Here is a 19905-nt window from a genome sequence, read left to right as displayed (position 1 = left end):
TACAGCTGGCTGTGGGTTTTTCTGACCAATGTGTATGCGTGTGGAGACCAAAAAGTTTACATATTGGTGTATGTGCAAAGACATCTGCAAATTACAGATATCTGAAGTCCACTGTGGTTTCAGACATGGACTTGATTTCTCTAAGTGTAGGAGCATGCCCAGTATGACCTTCTATACTGAGTGTGGGAATCCATTCTAGGGAGAGTTGTACTCCAGTCCAGGGTGTTGTGTGCTACAGCTATACCTTGCAACCTGTTTGTGCAGGATATCTGTGGATAGGCTGCCAATATGGGGACACAATGGGCCAAACATAGGGGGGTACTGTAGCTATGGTTCTTATTAATGGCTGTGTTACTTGAGTAACAGAGTGTGTTTTAGCAGACATTTTACAAAATATGTAATGTCTGACACTGTAATGTACTGTATCATCAAGTACTGACAGATATCATTGGTTCATCACAGTTATTTACCAGAGAAATACAATAGAGATGATGAACAGACCAATAGTATGAGGCAAAAGCTACACATTCTGGCATAATCCAGCCATTGTAGAGGTGTGGGTACAACCAATAGACTGCTGGAGCTGTGTAAATGGTCCAGCACCTTGGTGGTATGCTGGCTGGGGATCTTCTGGTTGTGCATTTCTCATCTTACCTGACAGGTCATATCCTGGTGTGGGCATACCTCTGAACTGTACAGATTCTACCAGGTTATCCTGTGCCATGCCTCATATATCTGGTTGGTTTCCCTTCACATTGTGGTTTACAAGCAGGTTTGTTGCTATTCACTCAGAGGGTTGCAGTCAGGGGGAATTATGACCGGACAATGGAGTTTCAGACTTCACACCCTGTATGACATCCATGCTTCTACAACCCCTCTGTTATTCTATCCTCTTCCTAACATTATGAGAGCAATGTCTCAGAAGTATCCCTATAGTTGGGCCTTTATCCCAACAATATTTATGGCTTTGTTGGTATGGAGGGGTGCACCTGATGACTTTACACATTTGCAGTGACTGTGCTGGTATTTCACTTACGTTTTGATTCCATTTAGTATAGCATTGTGCCCTATGTTGCAGAATACCAGCATATTGGTAGAGAACACAGGTTTGATTGTAATGGCATACATTTTAGTTTCAGACTTCATACCCTTCAGAACCATACTGCAATTGCAAGACCTGTTGTACTATGGCTGTGTAGGTCTGTAGGGGAAACTGTTCACTATTGCCAGCATTTGGAGGCCTTTGCTAGACCTTTCTTTATGGTCATCTACACCTGCCCTGCTGGGTGAAACTGGGGGTGGTATGGGAACCCACATTGACATCCATGGGTGTGACCTATGGACACCCAGTTAGTTGGCCCCCACATCTACTGCAGTGGGAGTTGTCACCTTGAGTACTACTGCCTAGTATGGCGACACCAGTACTTTCTCATGGATTTCCTGCTGTCCCACATAGCTGAGGCAGTTGTGAGGACGGTGCTTGAGGGCTATGTCGGATGCATGCAGTGCACTGCCTATACATGGTACGGCACAGGTGGTGTCATGTTTGGCATTCTTTTCACTGTACGTGTGAATCAGAGAGAGAGGTATCAGTCCCTGGGTCCCTACAGTGTCAGTGTGTGTGCTATGCATTGCCTCTTTGCCAAGGCCTGAGCATACAGGTCACACTTCCTTTTGCCTACAGAAGCAGGCTCGGAGGCCTCCTCCTGTGAGTCCCTTTGTGCCTGTGGGGACCTTGGCAATGGTGGTGGGCTGTGTGGCCCTACCCCGTGCTGTTCCTGTTGCAGCTGTTTCCACAGGATCATATTGTGTAGCATGGCACATACTATGAACATGTGTGCACATGTAACTGGAGAGTACTGCAAGGCTCCACCAGATAAGTCAAGGCAGTGGAACCGTGACTTGAACATCCCAAACACACACTCTATAATGATCCTGGTTTGTGCATGTGCCTCATTATGACATTCTTGTGTAGGTGTGTGTGCATTTCTGATGGGTGTCATCATCCATGTCTCCAGTGCATAGCCAGCATCCCCCACCAGATGGCCATACAGGATGTCCCCAGTGGCAAATTTCTGGTACAGCTGTGATGAATGCCAGATGTGGAAGTCATGATAGCTTCCAGGGCTGCCAGGACACACATTCATGATAATGCCCTGGGCATTGCACACAACCTGGCAGTTGATAGAGGAGAATCCCTTGTGGTTTATGTAGAACCTACCCTGTTCACCGGGTGGTGCTTTGATGTGGATGTGCATGCAGCCTATGGCACCCAGTACCTCTGGGTATTCTGCTACATGGTGGAAGAGACGCATCTTGCTAGTCCTCTCCTCATGGGTGTTGGGTAAGTAAATGTGCTTACCGGCATGTGGTAGCATGGCATCCAGGAACTGGTGGAGTACCCTGGATGCAGATGCCTGTGAGACCCGCATAATGTCCCCAGTAGGTCTTTATAAAGTAGCTGTAGCTAGAATTCTTAAGGCTACACATACCTTGGTATCCACTGGGATAGGTTCCCCTCTGTTGGTTCTAGGTCTGAGTTGAGGCCGGCACAACTTTGTGATTTTCTGAGGTATGTCTCTGGCCATCCTGTAGTGCTCTAATATCTCCAGATCATGTAACCCCTGGTAATGTACCTTGGGTCTGAACATTCATCTCCTCCTCCTCCTCAGTCTGTAGCGGTTGTCAGCATTATCCTCCTCTTCACCCTCAGTCTCTAGGACATACTGATGGATCAAAGCAATGGCAGCCCCTAACATTTTTCCAGTTAAAATTCCCCCGCATGTATACACCAGTGGTGCAGAGTTTGTGGGAAAAAAGCAGATTGTAAGGTGTTTCCATACTTTATACTGTTGTGCTGCAGATTCTGACTGTGTGATTGGCTGACTATGATGCATTCCACCTGCCAGCTATGTTATTTATACTAGATTGTTTTAATTCTGCTATATTTCCTTTTATTTTCTTTTTCCCCTTCCCATTTCATCCCCAAGGTATGCCGCACAAACCCATTGCCCAAATGTAAACAGTCCAGGTAGTTTCATTTTTTTTGTCTGTTTGTTTTAGACCAGGTACATGCCTCACAAACCCATTTGGCTAATGTAAACAGTAAGAAATGGCCCTCCCCTGGGTGTGAACATGCTCCACAGTTCATGAAATAAGACAATACAGCTTCAGACACACACCCTTGCTTAGCTAAGCTTATCTAGGAGCCATGGAGCTCCAATGTGCTTATAAGATTCCTTTTATGTCTGTTGCTTCTAGTTAGACCATCATGCTAGAGCACCTATGCAGTTAGGTGCAGTTTGGGACTTAGAAGTTTGGTGTGATTCCATAAATTTCCCCTCATTTGTATACCCCACTGCCTTAGTCCATAGTTACTGCACTTACACAGAACCTTTCCCTTTGACGACCACTGTTCCCTGGTATTGTTTTCCTTCTGCATGCCATAGACTATAATGGCAAAATGCAGATTTCCCTTAAAATTGAGCTTTCACCTTTTTTGTTTAAATTTCTGCCCAATCCAATTTGCGTGCCGCTGTCCTATGCTTAAATGGCCGAGATCGCCCCTTCCCCCCAAAAAAAGTTAGATTTCTTATAGAAAATAAATGTTTTTCTATGCCAATGGCCATATATTTGGCCATCGGCATGCTTAACTACTGTAATACATGCTTTTTTGAGAGCTGTCATGCCTCTGTTTAATTTGCAGAAATGTATTCAGTTAGTAACTGAATATATTTCTGCAAATAACAGTGTTCCTGCATGGATACCTGGCTGCTTGATGAATCTCTAATTCACCTCATTGGCATGGTTTTCATGGGCAAATAAGGTAATTAGCATTCTGCAGCCTTATCCGTGCAGGAGCAGATCAGCTGTTTGCTGGATCGCTCGCCGGCAATATTTCATGCAGGAATGGCTACATTGTTCCTGCATGGAATTTTAACATTAATGAATCATGAGTATATTCTTTTCACTAATGACTTTTTCAGTTAATACTTTTTGTAATCCTTTGTAATCCATAATCTTGTTTACTACCAACAACAATTTCCCCCTTCCTTGTCAACTTTACCAAATTTAACATTTTTTATAGACTTTAATTCTTTAAAGGCCTTTCTCTTAAAAGTTAAAAATGGGGTGATTGTCCCAGTATTTCACTCATCTCATGTTCGCACATTGTTTGAAAAACTTCTAAAAGTAGAATTTAAAGCAGGGTTAAACATGTTGTTATTTCCCAATGTGTTTTAAAGAAGTGCTGCAGTTAATTTTTTATCAGGCAACAAATAGTGTAAATTTAACTTAAAGATATAAAGCCACAGTTTAATAAGCATTCTAGTTAGATTAGTTCTATAAGATGAGACAAATGTCAATCCCCTAGTCCAAAATTCTGTAATGCCATTTGTCAAATACAGTAAAAATGAGGTTATAAATTTTCTTTACATCCTTCTCCATTGTTTTTTGTTGTATGGCTGACCTCTGCCTCTCCCACTCTGATTGCAAAGTCCATCCATAGTGTTGGAGGGTTATAAATTTGGGTTTATACTAAAAGGCCGAAGAGGTGTTTCATTGAGCACCTCTTGATCGACACATAAAGAGCAAATGCACTAAAGCGCGAATGCTCAAAACAGCGGTTTCTTTCCCTGGGAAAGAAATCGCGTGGCCATCCCTGTGTGTTTGCCCCTTTCCTCACTGTAGTGCAATCTCGGAGTTGGTATATTTATTTAGGGGGGTAGATTTGGGGGTGTGGGGTGCAAAGCCCCCCATGTTGTTATGTTTCAAGGTGTGTGTGTGTGTGTGTGTGTGTGTGTGTGTGTGTGTGTGTGTGTGTGTGTGTGTGTGTGTGTGTGTGTGTGTGTGTGTGTGTGTGTGTGTGTGTGTGCACTAGCGATTTCTTTCCCAGGGAAAGAAATTGCTGTTTTCAGCATTTGCACTTTAGTGTGTTTGTTCTTTATGTGTCGACCAAGAGGTGTTCGATGAAACACCTCCTCAGTCTTTTAATATAGACCCTATAACTTCTGTATGTTTTTAGATGAAAGCGCTCATTAAAAGGTATTGGTTTATGTATTTCAGTGGGTTACTTCAGAGTTTCCTGCATGTTGACTAATATTGTAGGAGCATATTGTAGACTTGGAAGCAACAATGCTCTAGCTATTAATAGCCTAGGTCGTTCGTTCTGTAATGGTTTGCTTTTGTACAGCTTACTAAGTTCTTATTAGCATAAAAAGCAAGTAATTCTCCTTATTTGCATTCTTCATTTAAAAAAATAGTATTCTATGTGCTACTTGTTTATACAGTAGATAATAGTCTTCCTAATCAGCCACCCAGCAGTTTGAACATTGGTTCTAGGTGATGGTTACTGTTAATGTGATATTCCAACCCCATGCACAAAATGGAAAAAAGTTTGTTGATACCAATCCCTATTACAGCCCCACTCTTTCTGCTGAGACACAATATTTTATCCCATTTTAATCTGTGTGTGTGTGTGTGTGTGTGTGTGTGTGTGTGTGTGTGTGTGTGTGTGTGTGTGTGTGTATGCGCATGTATGCGTGTGTGTGTGTGTGTGTGTGTGTGTGTGTGTGTGTATATATATATATATATATATATATATATATATATATATATATATATATATAATGTATATGTATGTGTGTGTGTGTGTGTGTATGGGTCCACTTTCAAATTTCGAAAATCCAAAACTTCAAACCTTAAAATACCAAAGCCCAGAGGATCGAAGTTTTGGAATCTCGAAACTTGTCAATGGAGATCATCATAGAGTGCGGAATGGGAATTTCACCATTCTCTTCACTGTAGTGCAGTCTGGCAGTTGTTATATATAATCCTGCCAACAAACTAGAACTACTTTAATAAAAACAGTTACTATTAGCCAACTAACCTAATGTGACTGCCCTCCGTAGTACTTTGAATAATGAAAAAGAAATTGTTAAAGCTTTGTTAATTTCTTCTATCCAATCCAGTAATGAAAGCAGAAGTCACTAGCCAAATAACATTATTTCTGAGTTGTTTCCCAGTGTTTCATTTATACATTTATGTAAATGCTTTTCTGAATGAGGTTATTATAGTTCCTATAGTCCTGTATCAACAAATGGGGCCCATCCACACACCCCCAGCTATCACTGCCACCTTTGCCTATTGTTATTCACCTTTTTGGTTAGGGGTAGCTTTACTGATAGAGATGGTAAGAAGGAGTCCACAGGTACAATATGGTAGCCAAAGAGTTTTTATGTATGTCCTTAGGCAGCATTGCTGCAATGCTAGAGACACCAAAAGGATTTGGTATTGTAATCAGTGTAATTTCAGTCCTGGTCTCCTGCAGCATTTTAATGTTGCTGCAGCTAGCTATACCCTTGATATCCACCAGAGAGCAGTAATGCAGAAATCAGTTCCCACTGCATCCATCTTAGGTGACTCAGTCCCACCTCCAGCTGCTTCCACCCTTGCCTATCTTGCTTACCAAATTAGTTTATTTTGTTGCAGTCTGGATATTGTCCCCCTACCATGGAGTTGAATTCTAGGCATCATTTTATTAGAAATTCTGACTGTCTCTAGCAACAACATGTCTAAACTAAGTACAGCAGTACTTACTCATAAATTAGAAGAGTGACATTGAATGCTGTCATATCAGGGCTTCTGACACTTGAACTGCCCAGTCATAGCCCTTTCATAGTCAATCTGGCTGGGACACTATGGACGTCTACAAGAAAGAAATATAATAAAACAAAAAGGCAAAAAAAGTGAGCTTATCAAAATGAAGTCAACTATCTGGCAACACAAGCAGCTTTAAGATGAGCCGCTATAACAATATGAGATAGTCAGCCTGCACTCTTATTTCACACAAAGGTGTAACTGTTTCACTGTAGTACCAATTTGTAGGCACATACCAGTCAGCCAGACACATCCAGTTGGTGGGCAGCAGAAAGAGGTCTTTTATGCTAATGACTGGCTATACTAAATTGTCCATACTCTTGCCCTTGTGTCCTGGATTATGGCAGAAAATGGATTATGGACCATCCCACTTACCCAATTAACACATGATCAACAAATGCATTATTTGGATTTGTATGCATAAGGCAGTGTTTGAGATAAGGCCACCTGATCCAGTTCCCTATCCTGGTTAAGAAACAAATAAATAAAAGTAAATTTATGAAATAGACAATATTCAAAATAATAGTGTTGCTAAACATTGTTTATTAATGTATGCGCATATGTTTGTTAACTGGAAAGGTCTAGCTTTGCAGAGCTTTTATTAAGAGGAAGTCCACTAAGAATAGCTATAATATATTTAGATTATAATAACAAGGTTTAGAGTGAACAGATCAAATAACAGAAGCTTTTAATGTTACTGCAGTCAGTGGCAAGGACTCCTTAAAAAACTAAATCACTTAAGCATTCAGAATATAAGGGGGTACTTACATGCTGTGCAGCAATATTGTCTTTGGCCTAGCACTCTTGTGTGGGGTCATTTACTGCACTGTTATAACTTGTTGATACTTGTTAACCTCTGCTATCTCTGAAAAAACAAAAAAAAAAAATCTTGCTTTTTTCCCACTTTTCTGAGATTTAAAAAAGTTCAGTTACAGGCTTGCTGTTCTTGAACTGTTTGTAAGTTTCTGTGAGGCCATTTTCTGCTTGGGCTAAAGGAAAGTCTCTCTGTTGATCAGTGGCAGTGAAAAACATTGAGCAGCCTGCCTGCCCCTGTGGGAGTGGTTACTGACTTGAAACTGTAGTTTTATTGGCCATTTTGGGTCAATTCCAAAACTCCTTCATCTTCCTCTCTTAAAACCCTCTTTTGCACGGTTTTGCGCGTTTTTGAGCATAGCGCAACAACGGGCAGCGCCGCCTAATTGGGTTTAAACTATTCCTGGCTCCACAAAGTCTGCTCTTCACTTTTTCCCTTAGAACTGCTCTATCTCTCAATTTAAACACCATATTCTCATTCCAAGGCCCTTCACTGGTCCAATTGAGTAATCCTACAAGTTAGCACTATTAAACCATAAGCACTACTTACTCTTATACTCTCTACGATTACCCTGCCCTCTATTGGTCTGTCTTAAATTCAGTTTCCCTGTTACTCTAGCATGTCCAAAGGTCAGTCAATGGTTTCCTCTCCAGTCCAGCTGGTGAATCTGGGAATTTTGAGGCAATGTTACAACTGTCTCATGTACACGGACAACCCTCTCCTCCTCCAAACAGGTTCAAATATATGTGAGAGATGCAACTATTTAGCCAAACTGGAGGCTGAGCTCTCTCATCTCAAAACTGGTGTAACCATTCAGGAGGAGAAGGTAACCTCACACAACACAATTCCAGTATCACATAGTCCCACCACATCAGTGAACCAAACACATAAATACACAAAAACATACTCGTAGGCTCTAAATAAAAATCTACCTAAGCAACAGAGACCTCCAAAGCAGACATCCAAGCAAACGCTACCTCAAAACAAAACACACACAACACATAACCCACAAAGTCAGTGTGCCAAGCAGCCACAGCCCTTAAGGCTGAATAACACACCTGATACTCTTGTTATAGGTGACTCTATTGTCAGACACACTGACGTCCCCCTCACCAGGCTGAATAAAGAGAAGGTGACGGTGAGCTGCCTGTCGGGTGCTAGGATCCGACACATAACGCAAGCACTCAGGTCTCTCCAAAGCAAATACAAATATGACTCAGTCATTGTACATGCTGGTGTGAATGACCTGAGACATACCTCCCTGGACTACATGAAAAGAGACATAGAGGAGCTCTCTGATCATGTAGCCCAGGCTGGCATGACCCTGACCTTGAGCAGCATCTTACCCTCACCTAGAATGATGCCACAGTACAAAGACAAAATGATCGACTTTAACAATTGGCTAAAATTTTGGTGTCATTCAAAGGGGCTCCAGTGTCTGTCAGCCTGGGATGACATGCTCGACAAGCCACGTTGCTTCGCTAGGGACGGCTTGCACCTGTCACCACTGGGCTTTCGGATATTGGCAAAGGCTCTTGCCACCCTCATAGTGCCTTTTTTAGGCAAGGCTCAAAAGTCAAACCCACCCCCATAGACAGCACAAGGAACAAGAAACTAAGGGTAATGCTGCTAAACGCCAGAAGTCTTAACCTCAAGATGCACGCACTCGAAGCTCTCCTCAGTATGGAGAACATCGATATCTGTGCAGTGACAGAAACCTGGTTCAAGGCTCCAGAGAGCACCCCAGCACTGCCAGGCTATACCTCGTATCATGCTTTTCGGCCCCAAAACCCAGACCGAACCACAAAAGGAGGGGGAGTTTCCATATTTATCAAGGATATCCACACCTCCAGGTTAGTGGCATTGCACGAAGTATCGGAGACCATCCATGTGCAACTAAAAGTGGGCAAGACTGCTTTTCAGTTTATAGCATCCTACAGACCACCCTCTCAAAGTCAGGAATCCCATTCGGCTTTCCTGAAAACATTGGAGAACATGAAGATCTCTCCGAACACCATTATATTGGGCGACTTCAACTACCCAAACATTGACTGGGAGCACTACTTAAGCCCCAGCACCTTAGCCCAAAGATTCCTGGAAATTATAAACTCAAATGCTATGGAACAACTAGTCACCACTCCCGCAAGAGGGGATAACATACTAGACCTGATCATTACCAACATGGGGACTCTATGCTCCACACCAGAAGTATATCCCTCATTGGTAAGATCAGACCATAAATTAATTTCACTGGATGTCCACATCCCGACCCCACCCCCAGCCCAGAAAACCACAGTGAAAAACTTCTCAAAAGCGAACTTCTCACTTCTCAAAACTGAAGTGGAATCCTTCAAGGCCCCAGGGCCAGTGGAAACTACAGCCCAAACTGCAGAATCCTATATAAATGCATTCTACGGACATCTCCAGGAATGCATGGATCATGCTATCCCAAACAAAACCAAGACCCAATCATCCAAAGGCAGGCGTCCAGTCTGATGGACCCCTGCCATAAATAAACTGTACAACAGAAAGAGGAAGCTACTACATGATAGAGCAAAATCCCTAATAGGGAAGGCATCTCTGATCAGTACTAGCAAAAAATAACGATCCCTCATAAAATCCTCCAAGGCCAGCTTTGAGAGAAAAATTGCACAGGACACCAAAGACAATCATAAGGCTTTTTTCAGTTATGTTAGAAACCTGGGATGCAACTCCCAGACTTGTTCTGAGTTGATTCTAAACGACAAAAAATACACTGAACCCACAGACATTGCCAATATCCTGGCAGACAGGTTCAGTGCAAACTTCTCCACCCCCTCCCCCCCAAAAGAGCAAGTATCTATCCCAGCAGAGGGCTGCCCCCCAAACATCTCAGATGCACAGGTGAAGGCTGCCCTCTCCAAAGCAAAAAACACTGCTTCCATGGGACCAGATGGCGTCCCAGGTTGTGTCCTACATGAACTACAAGAGGAACTAATCCCTCAAATAAAACAGCTATACAATCTCAGCCTCACTATAGGATATGTTCCCACAGAATAGCGTACAGCAACAGTGGTCCCACTCCACAAAGGTGGAGCCTCTACGGACCCTGGAAACTATTGCCCCATAAGCCTGACTAGCTTAGTCTGCAAGGCTATGGAGAGGATCATCATGGAGCTCATAAACAAAGACATTGGGGACCTACAGACACTAGATCCTACCCAGTTCGGCTTTGTCAAGGGCAGATCCTGCCTTTTGAACCTGGTTGACTTCTTTGAAACAGTCACCAAAGCCACAGATGAAGGGAAGGTAGTCCACACAGCCTATCTGGACCTTGCAAAGGCATTTGACACAATACCCCACTCGGGCATCATAGATAAGCTATCCAGCTTAAATATAAACCCCTATGTCACAAGATGGGTTGCAAACTGGCTCAAAGACAGAACCCACAGAGTGAGAGTTGCTGGAGCCATGTCAGACTCGAAACCGGTCATAAGTGGCATCCCACAGGGTTCTGTCCTGGGACCACTCTTGTTCGGTATATACTTTTCTGAGGTACAGGCAAACGTGGGAGGACTATGGCTCACCAAGTTCGCAGACGACTGCAAACTGGGCACCATAATCAACTCTCCAGCTGACACAAACATCCTTCAAAAAGGTCTCACAGAGACAGATAACTGGTGCCAGCGCCATGGTTTAAAGCTAAATGCCAAAAAATGTATAGTCATACCCTTTGGCAAAAACAATGTGCCCACAAATTACCACATAGGCAGAAACCCATTAAGTACAGAGAAAGTTATTAGGGACCTGGGGACCCAAGTTGATAGCAATCTCTCCTTTGAAAACCACATTGCCAAAGTGGTTAGAAAGACCTTCTACATAGCCCACCTCATCACAAAGGGTTTCACATCTAGATCAAGAGAGGTAATCGTGCCCCTTTATTCATCCCTCATCAGGCCCATCATAGAATACAATGCCCCTTTTGGGATGTACCTTACCCGACACCTGCAGCAATTAGAAAGACCCCAAAAGTATCTCACCAAGAGGATCAAGGGTCTCAAGCAGATGCCATATGCTGCTCGGTTAAAAAAACTCCAGCTCTACTCAGTTGCATTCCGCCTACTTCGAGGCGATCTATGCCTGACATACAAAGCTATGTCAAATCCAGAATTAATGGACATGCTCCACCTCAGTAAATCTAAATCCCTTAGAGCCACACGCTCAAGGGACTTGAACCTCAGCACAGAAATAAATAGAACTTGCTGGAGGGACAGGTTCATAACCCAGAGGCTCCCTTCGCTCTGGAATAGAATTCCAGTTCATGTGAGGCAGAGCACCTCACTGAATCTCTTCAAGAAGAATCTCGATAAGTGGATGGGGGATTGTAGGTTTGTCCCAGGGATTACTCCTGTGTCACTATTAGACAGAGGCACAGTAAACTAAACCTTAAAATGGGCACAGTATACTCAAATCAAGGGGTGGCGTAAGCCATACAGAATCAGGCTAGGCTTATAATTGCCCCAGGGCAGATAGCCTAGTATGAACCTATGAACCTATGAACCTAATACCTTGCTCCTGTCTTCTTGATTTTCCTCATAAACCTAATCGATATAAAAGGAAAAAGAATGAGTAACAGTTATTCAGGACTTGGGAACATATCTGGACAGTAACCTCATTTCTGACCAAAATGTATCCATTGTTGTAAGAAAATCCTTCTATATTGCACAGTGTATAAACAAAGGGATTGTAACTAGATCTAGGGATGTCATTGTACCCCTTTACTCAGCCCTCATTAGGTCAGTCGTTGAATATAATGCTCCCTTTGGTATGTATCTGTCCAGATACACATAACGACTGAAATATCTGCAAAGATACCTTACTAAAAGGATACATGACCTAAACAACATATCCTACATGGACCAACTCAAAGCCCTGTCACTATACTCAGTATCCTACAGACTGTGAAGAGGTGACCTGTGTTCCACTTACAAGGCATCCTCTGACCCATTACTGATGGATTTACTGCATATCAGTGAGTCAAATCTTATCTGAAATACTTGATCCAGGGATCTAAATCTTTTCTGGAACATCAACGCAATGGTTTGGAGGGATAGGTATATTTTGCAGATGGTACTACTGCTATGCGACAGACTCCACATCTCCACATACACAAAAACAAATTCATCCCTGTCCATTTGCAAGCACAATTTAGAGGGGCACAGGACTGCAGCCACCCCCCCAAGCTAAGAAAACAAAGCAAAATAAAAAATGGAAAGAAAACAAATAAACTTTTTCTCCAGTCCCGGAATGACTCGCGCATGCATGCTGTAGACTGGGAACTCTCCCAGAACTTGCTTATGCGAGTTCCACAGATTGGGAACTCCAGACTGCTTTGTCAGCAGTCCAGATAGGAGGAAAGACCATGGCTGCCCTGCAACCCAGATGTCTGTGCAGTGATGACCACACAGAATGGAAGATGTCTGGACTGCAACATCCACAGGCTAGAGCCTGCTCTCATGGGGGGAAACCTGACTTTGGAGCCTGCTCTCACAAGAAAACTGTTACCAGAGCCTGCGCAGGACTGTAGATGGACTCATGGGGACTGCTACTGGAGCCTTCTCTCTTGGCACAGGTAGGGAACTGAAACATGTGTGTGTGTGTGTGTGTGTGTGTGTGTGTGTGTGTGTGTGTGTGTGTGTGTGTGTGTGTGTGTGCGTGTGAAATGCCCCAAGTGCTATATGGTGGTGAGTAGAGAGAAGACGCTTAAACCCTGTACCTTGGGCCCAGCTGGCAAGAGCCTGAATTCCCTACCCACCACCATTTGCAAAGAATTGCATATTTTTCCCTCATACTTGTTATATTCCTCATACAATATGTGGTTTCTGTATTTTTGTGTCCTTGCAGTGCAAACTCAAGTAGTGTATTGGTGCAGTGGCATTGTTGCCTGACAGCTACAGGTTCTCTGGTTTGATTCTTGGCTGGGGTGCCTTCTGTGTGGAGTCTGCATGTCCTCCCTGTGTTTGTGTGGGTTTCCTCTGGTTTCCTCCCATCTTACAAGGACATGAGTCTGTCTGTCTGGAGTGTTTCTCCCTGAGCCTCTGTTGAAAATTGGCTTTTGTTCCAAGTCAGACTTTTCTGGTTAACAAATGTTAAATAAAAATGACAAGCATTTGAATTTCAGACTTCATATTCTTCAGAAAGTACTTGGTAACACAAAAGCTTTTATTCTAGCAATTTTCTAACTTTATAAGATGGATATTTGAAATTTCTCCCTATTTTTGGGACTGTATTCCCCCATTATTGGATTTGTTTAGGTTTTTTGTACTAAGGTTGAGAGCTATGGTAAGAACTGAATTCACTGAATATGTTTGGGGGCTGTATTCCCCCATTACTGGCTTTGTCCGGGAGTCTTTTGCTAAGAGGTTGAGAGCTATGGTGAGAACTGAATTCACTGAATATGTTTGGGGGCTGTATTCCCCCATTATTGGTTTTGTTCAGGTGTTTTGTGCTAAGAGGTTGACAGCTATGGTGAGAACTGAATTCACTAAATGGTAGCCATTTAGGTTTCAGACTTCCTCTCTTTTACAAAACAGCTGATTTGGCATAATGGCATGTCGCTCTAACTGTTTTGCACAGGGTCCTGAGTTCAAGACTTGGCAGTGAAATGCATGGTGATAACAGAGCATTTTATTCTAGCAGCTTTCCAACATTATACAAGCAATGTTTAAAATGTGTCCCTGGTGTGGGGGCTTTTGTCCCCCCCACCATAAATGTCAACTTTTCCAGATTTCTTGTGCTGCAAAGTTCAGAGCTACAGCTGAGTGAGTAGATTTTACAAGGAGCTGAGAGCTGCAGGGGAGCAAAAGTTTAGTGCTGCTTATGCTGAGTCTACTTGCATTGTTAATAGCACAACAGGTAGTGTATTTGCGTTTGATGCAGAAGGCTGCGGGTTCTACTCCCACAGTAGATAGATATATTACTGATACTGTACTGTGTTGTAAACGGGGGTGCTGCACTCCTTATTGGTGAAGATACCTAGTAACTATGAACCTGTTATCAGTTTGCCATCCATTCCCTATTACAATATTACCAGCTTATCATTTTTTTAGTGTAAGATACGCAATTTATTCCTCAAGGGCAACAGGCACTTTATTTGTAGATGAAACAATTAAATATAATGTTGTTTGCTAGCAGCAACCTCTTCATTAGTTACAGATCTCCTTAATGTAACATTATTTAGATGACTTTTACTTCTTCAGAGATTGTGCATAGTGGACTGTAGAAGTTTGATTAGACTTTTATGATGGAAATGTTCTGAATTGAGCAGTTTTATCATTATTGGTGCATGCATTTTGTTTCATTGTTTACTGGAAAAATTTCAAAACAAGAAATTTAAAATGCCCTCTAAAACTGTACTGTATTGTACGAGGAATATAATTTAATACAATCAAAAGAAAGTTTATGAAAGAGCATGTGTATCTTTTGTGTGCAAGGGGCCTGTGATTTGAAAACAGCCCAAACCCAAAGTTAATCTTTATCTGCTACTGGCAAAATGTATTTCTTAGAATGTGGGTTTTAATGCTGTTTCAATGAATGTGAGTTTAAAGGGCAGAGAAGTTTTAATGCTAAGTCTGTTTTTCATTGTGAGACTGCATTGCTTTGTTTAGCAGATATCTATTAGTGTTTGTGCTGTAAAATGCAAAATAAAACTTTCAAATGAAGTCCAAATCATCGCAGAAGTAAAACAGTATGCACATTAGTGTTTGTGGTAAATGGGTTGAAATAGCCAAGTAATAGTTCATTGGAATGGCTGCAGGGGGGAGGCTCCATTCAACCATGATTTTGTGAGGGGGAAGGGCAGTAAACTCAAAGACAGCCCCGGCTGAACTATACCTCTCAACTGTCCAGACTGTTGCAGAATGAATAGATTTTTGCTTCTTAATTTTGGTTTGTTCCTCATAAAAATTGTGGTTTTCTGGCAAATCATTTAGGAATGAAGTCACTAAACAATGACAGACACTGAGTTTCAGACTTCATAACCTTCAGAAAAATGCATGCTAAAGCAAGACCTGTTATTCTATCAACTATCTCAGTTTATACAAGAGCAATTTTTAGTACTGTTTATATGTTCCCCCAATATATTTGGCCTTGTCCAGATTTCCTGCGTTAACAGGTTGAGAGGTACGTGCAAATAAATTGCTTCATAGAATTAGGCATATCCAAACCTCTCAACTGTCCCCGATTTTGGCTCTAAATATTGCTCTTCCCCTAATAATCTCTCCGCAAAATGGCAATTTTGGAAGAAAACATGGAGGGTTTACAATTAATAAATAACTGTAATAATCAGAGCTATAGATTACTTTTATTTCAGAAGTGCATGTAGAGTCTATTATTTTGTCAGTTGCTCAAGTTAGCAGTACTGATATTAAAAAAGTGTCCCTTCTTTGACAGGTTCCCAGCTGTATGGTGTGACTATTTTATATTTTTTCATCACATTTTTTGTCCATTTTTCATAAAATTGTGTTTTTTTGGCAAATTAGAGGCAAATCATTAAAGACTGAAGTTAGAAAATGATGACAGACATTTCAGTTTCAAATTTCATACCCTTCAGAAAATTCATACCAATGCAAGACCTACTGTTCTATTATCTAAGTTTATAAGAACAATATTTAAAAATTGTCCTTATTTTTAGGCCTTTATCCCACTTCTAAGTATGGTTTTGTCCAGATTTCTTGCTCTGAGGTTGAGAGGTATGACAAATGTGTCAGGGCCATCACAGTCAGCCAGAGACATTTCAAATTGTGACATACTTGTTGCACCCCACTCTCCCATGTAGTGACTCTGGATGTGCCCAAGCAAGGCAAGGAGCAGTTATGCAGTGTAAATGTGCAGAGTATCCCACCATCCAAGGTAGACACAAGTACTACAGTGGCTTTTCAACTGTCCTTGATTTTGCAGAATGTTCTGGGTTCTGTCATATTTTTATACTGTTGATTTATGCTTATTATTATTCAGAAAGTGCCTGTTGCTCTGTGTTTAAGTAGCAATACTTTAATGACCATCAGGTAAGCTTGTCTGAGATTGTAAGATGCAAGTAAGTTTTAATAAGCATACTGTTAAAGAATTGCCAACATTGAAAGCCTTTCTGTTGTTGCCATGCAGATAATACTTATATAACTAGATAACATATAAGCCTTGGGTATTGAAATGCATATGACAGTATTTGTAATAAAGGACAGTATTACATTATTTTAAGAAGCTCATTACATTTGTTGGAGACTTGCAGTCATCTTTGCAGGCTTTACCTGCAAACTATTCAGAATGCCAATCTATTATGTGTGGTCCATAACCTGTGCAGTAATCCTTTAAGCAATGTATGTTAAGCATGCTTCTTGTTTGCTTTTCATTTTTTACTTTGATAATGTTTTCCCCATGAAACAAGTAGATAGTTGTTGTCAGGCAGCAAGTCTTTTTTGGATAAGAAACATTTTTACAAGTGGGTCTGTCACAGAGATTGCTACTTTCAGCATGTTACTTGGTACTTTAATAAAGCTGAATATAAATTATAATTAGAACTGCAGTGCAAGGAGAAATGGTTTGAGTTGAGTGCTACTTGTTTTCCTTATACTTGATTTTGACTGGCATTCCAGTAATGTATTTAAAAAGTAAATTATTTTTTCATGCCTCACAACCTTTTTGTTTCCATCTAGATATTAAGTAAGCTGTCATGCAGCCAATGCATTGAAATAGTTTTTTTCTTCTACACTTCATTTTGTCTTGATTGGACTCTCATAATGATGGTTTGGCACCCAGGGCAAGTTACAGTTTTTGTGGTTTTGAGCATAGCAGCTCCTCCCCTTTCTAGTTGGTCACACGCTTTCCCATTGACTCAACCCATTCAGCTGTCTCCTGCAGCTCCACTTTGATTTGAAGTCATCAGCCACCATTGACTATGGATAGGAAACAGAAAATTTATCCTAGAACTGTCCCCATTTACTACTAATGGAGAGATGCAGATCCTAAATGCTTTATACCATGCATGGCTCCCCTCAAATTATCTGTGGTATGATCCCAGTTATTCTCATTAGGGATTATATATAATTATTGGCCATAAGATGGGAAATGCCAATCTTTAATCAAATGGAATAGGTTATTTCGAACATACGGAAGGGAAAATGGCTAGACTTAAAATGTCCTACACAGGCAGGTAGCCTAGTACTTACCTATGAACCTATGAGAGTGAGAACTTTTAGATGAATACTAAGCAATGGCTGTATGGGAATTACAAGGTTTATGGAAATGGAGGTCAATATGAGGGAATATATTAGGACATAGAAGAGTGACTATTAATAAACTGAAGGAGATAAGCAGAATAAAAGGTAAGGGAGAAACAACAATTGGAATAAAAAGCACAGCAGCAGATGAGACCAGAAGGGATAATACTGAAGGAGTAAAAGACACGTAGTAAGAGGGGAAATAATGGCATATTTAAGGAGAGAAGAAGGAAAAAGATGAGGGTAACAGCCCATTAGTAAAGAAGGATAGCTAATAGAAAATGAAGAAAGAGGGGATGGTTAAAACAGCATTTATTTATTTATTGGCATTTATGTACCAGGAAGTCTGACTGAGCAGTGTCTTTTTTCAGCCTAGGCCCAGGGAGAAAAGCTCTATTGTAGAGACATCACAGAATGGTAAGCATATTTGTCCTCAGTATTAACCTTTTTTTCCATTTAAAAAATGGGTTGTATGAAGCTAATAATATTAGGCTAAAGAAGTAAGCCAGGTTGATTATTCACCAAGATTTAGATGAGATGAACAGCAATAAAGAGAGAAGAGACAGTGCGAGACAGGTTGTATAATTCCATTGATTTAAAGAGGCATATATTCATAGACTAATACATTTTACAAGGCAGTCAGTCTATGGAGTATAATTACCTTGATAATGCCATCCCTCACAGAACATCTCCTGCATCCAGGAGGGCAAAACAAATCAGGCCTGGGATGAATTTATAGGTATCTATCCAGTAGTCAAGGTTTGCCTTAAAGGAAATAATTGTATCACTGAGTTTTATATATTATTGAAAATTATTCCAAAGATGGGAAGCTGTGAGTAATAAACTGATCTTTCCAATGAGTTTATATATATATATATATATATATATATATATATATATATATATATATATATATATATTTTTTTTTTTTTTTTTTTTATGGATATTCAAGTCCTTAGTTTGAATGTTTGTGGAGCCATTTGCTGTGGGAAGGTATAAAAGATCAAGGACTGTTGGGTCCATAGAAACAAAGAATGTTAGATACAAATCACCAGACAGGAGTCTATAAAATATAAGACGCAAGGATAGAGACGTCTGGTAATGGTGAAGAATATTTAAGTCATTTTCTCCTGTGGCTCTGCCCAGCTGTAAGTAAAACAACAGCTATTGCTAGTTAATAACAAATGAAGATTGCAGTTCTCCATCAGTACAAACAAGATAGACTGAGAGGATGGACTGAAGAGGTGCACTTGGAAATGACTGAGGTTTTAAACCAGCATTCAGATCCTCCTCAAAATGATCTCCAGGATAATGAATTTCTTAAAGCTTTTGTTTGTAATAGTAGTGGATCTTGAAGATAGGGTGAGAAGGAAAAACTTGAGGATAACATGCACTGCTGAGAACCTGTAAGGGAAAGACTGTAAAACGTTGATAAAAAAGTGGCTGACAGAATGGACAAAGTATTGTGATGAAGGAATCAAGATTGAAAAGCACATAGAACAGCTTGGACTCCAAACAGGAGCTCATGATGGAATCTGTGACCAATACATGCATAATTTCAGAACTATGAACTTAAAGAATGGCTCCTGGCTCGAGTTTGGAGACCTGGCATGAAGTTGGCTTGTGCTGGAAATGCTGTTTACATCAATCAAGATTACTCTGCTGTTTCTTGGAGGAGAAGTTCAGACTCCATTGCAAGCTATTGCACCCTGCCATAATAAAAATACTTTTTATGAATGCGGCTAAGCAATTTTAAACCCAGATGAAACAGCAACATTGGTGAAAAAAAACAGAGTTTTAGGGAGGACCAATGTATAACAAACTTGCCACCAAGGCTTCACAGCTGAGCAGCAAAGGGTCATAAGAGCTGTAAAAGTCAGATCCATTCCTCTCAAGTGTCTCTCGTTATGAAGAACATCCCTCTGTTTGGATCTTAAAAAGTCCATGTTTCTTGAAGCCTTTAAAGCCTCATTGAAACCTTCAGTCACACATTCGGTGTTAGGGTTTTTTTAACTGATATCCATGGTAGATAGTACTGAATCATATTAATTCATCAACAGAACTTTTCATAAGTATAAAGCAACACATTTTAACCATGCTATGAACTTCATATTTCACGTTGTTAGTTAGCTGTCTGTAAGTGTTCCACATTTTGCCCATTTGTTCTATATTATGAGAGGT

The sequence above is a fragment of the Protopterus annectens genome, chromosome 3.part0 (assembly GCF_019279795.1).
Source record: "Protopterus annectens isolate FY-2018-M chromosome 3.part0, PAN1.0, whole genome shotgun sequence".
NCBI lineage: Eukaryota > Metazoa > Chordata > Ceratodontiformes > Protopteridae > Protopterus > Protopterus annectens.
The sequence above is the reverse complement of the archived record's forward strand: the minus strand, read 5'-3'. Positions refer to the sequence as shown.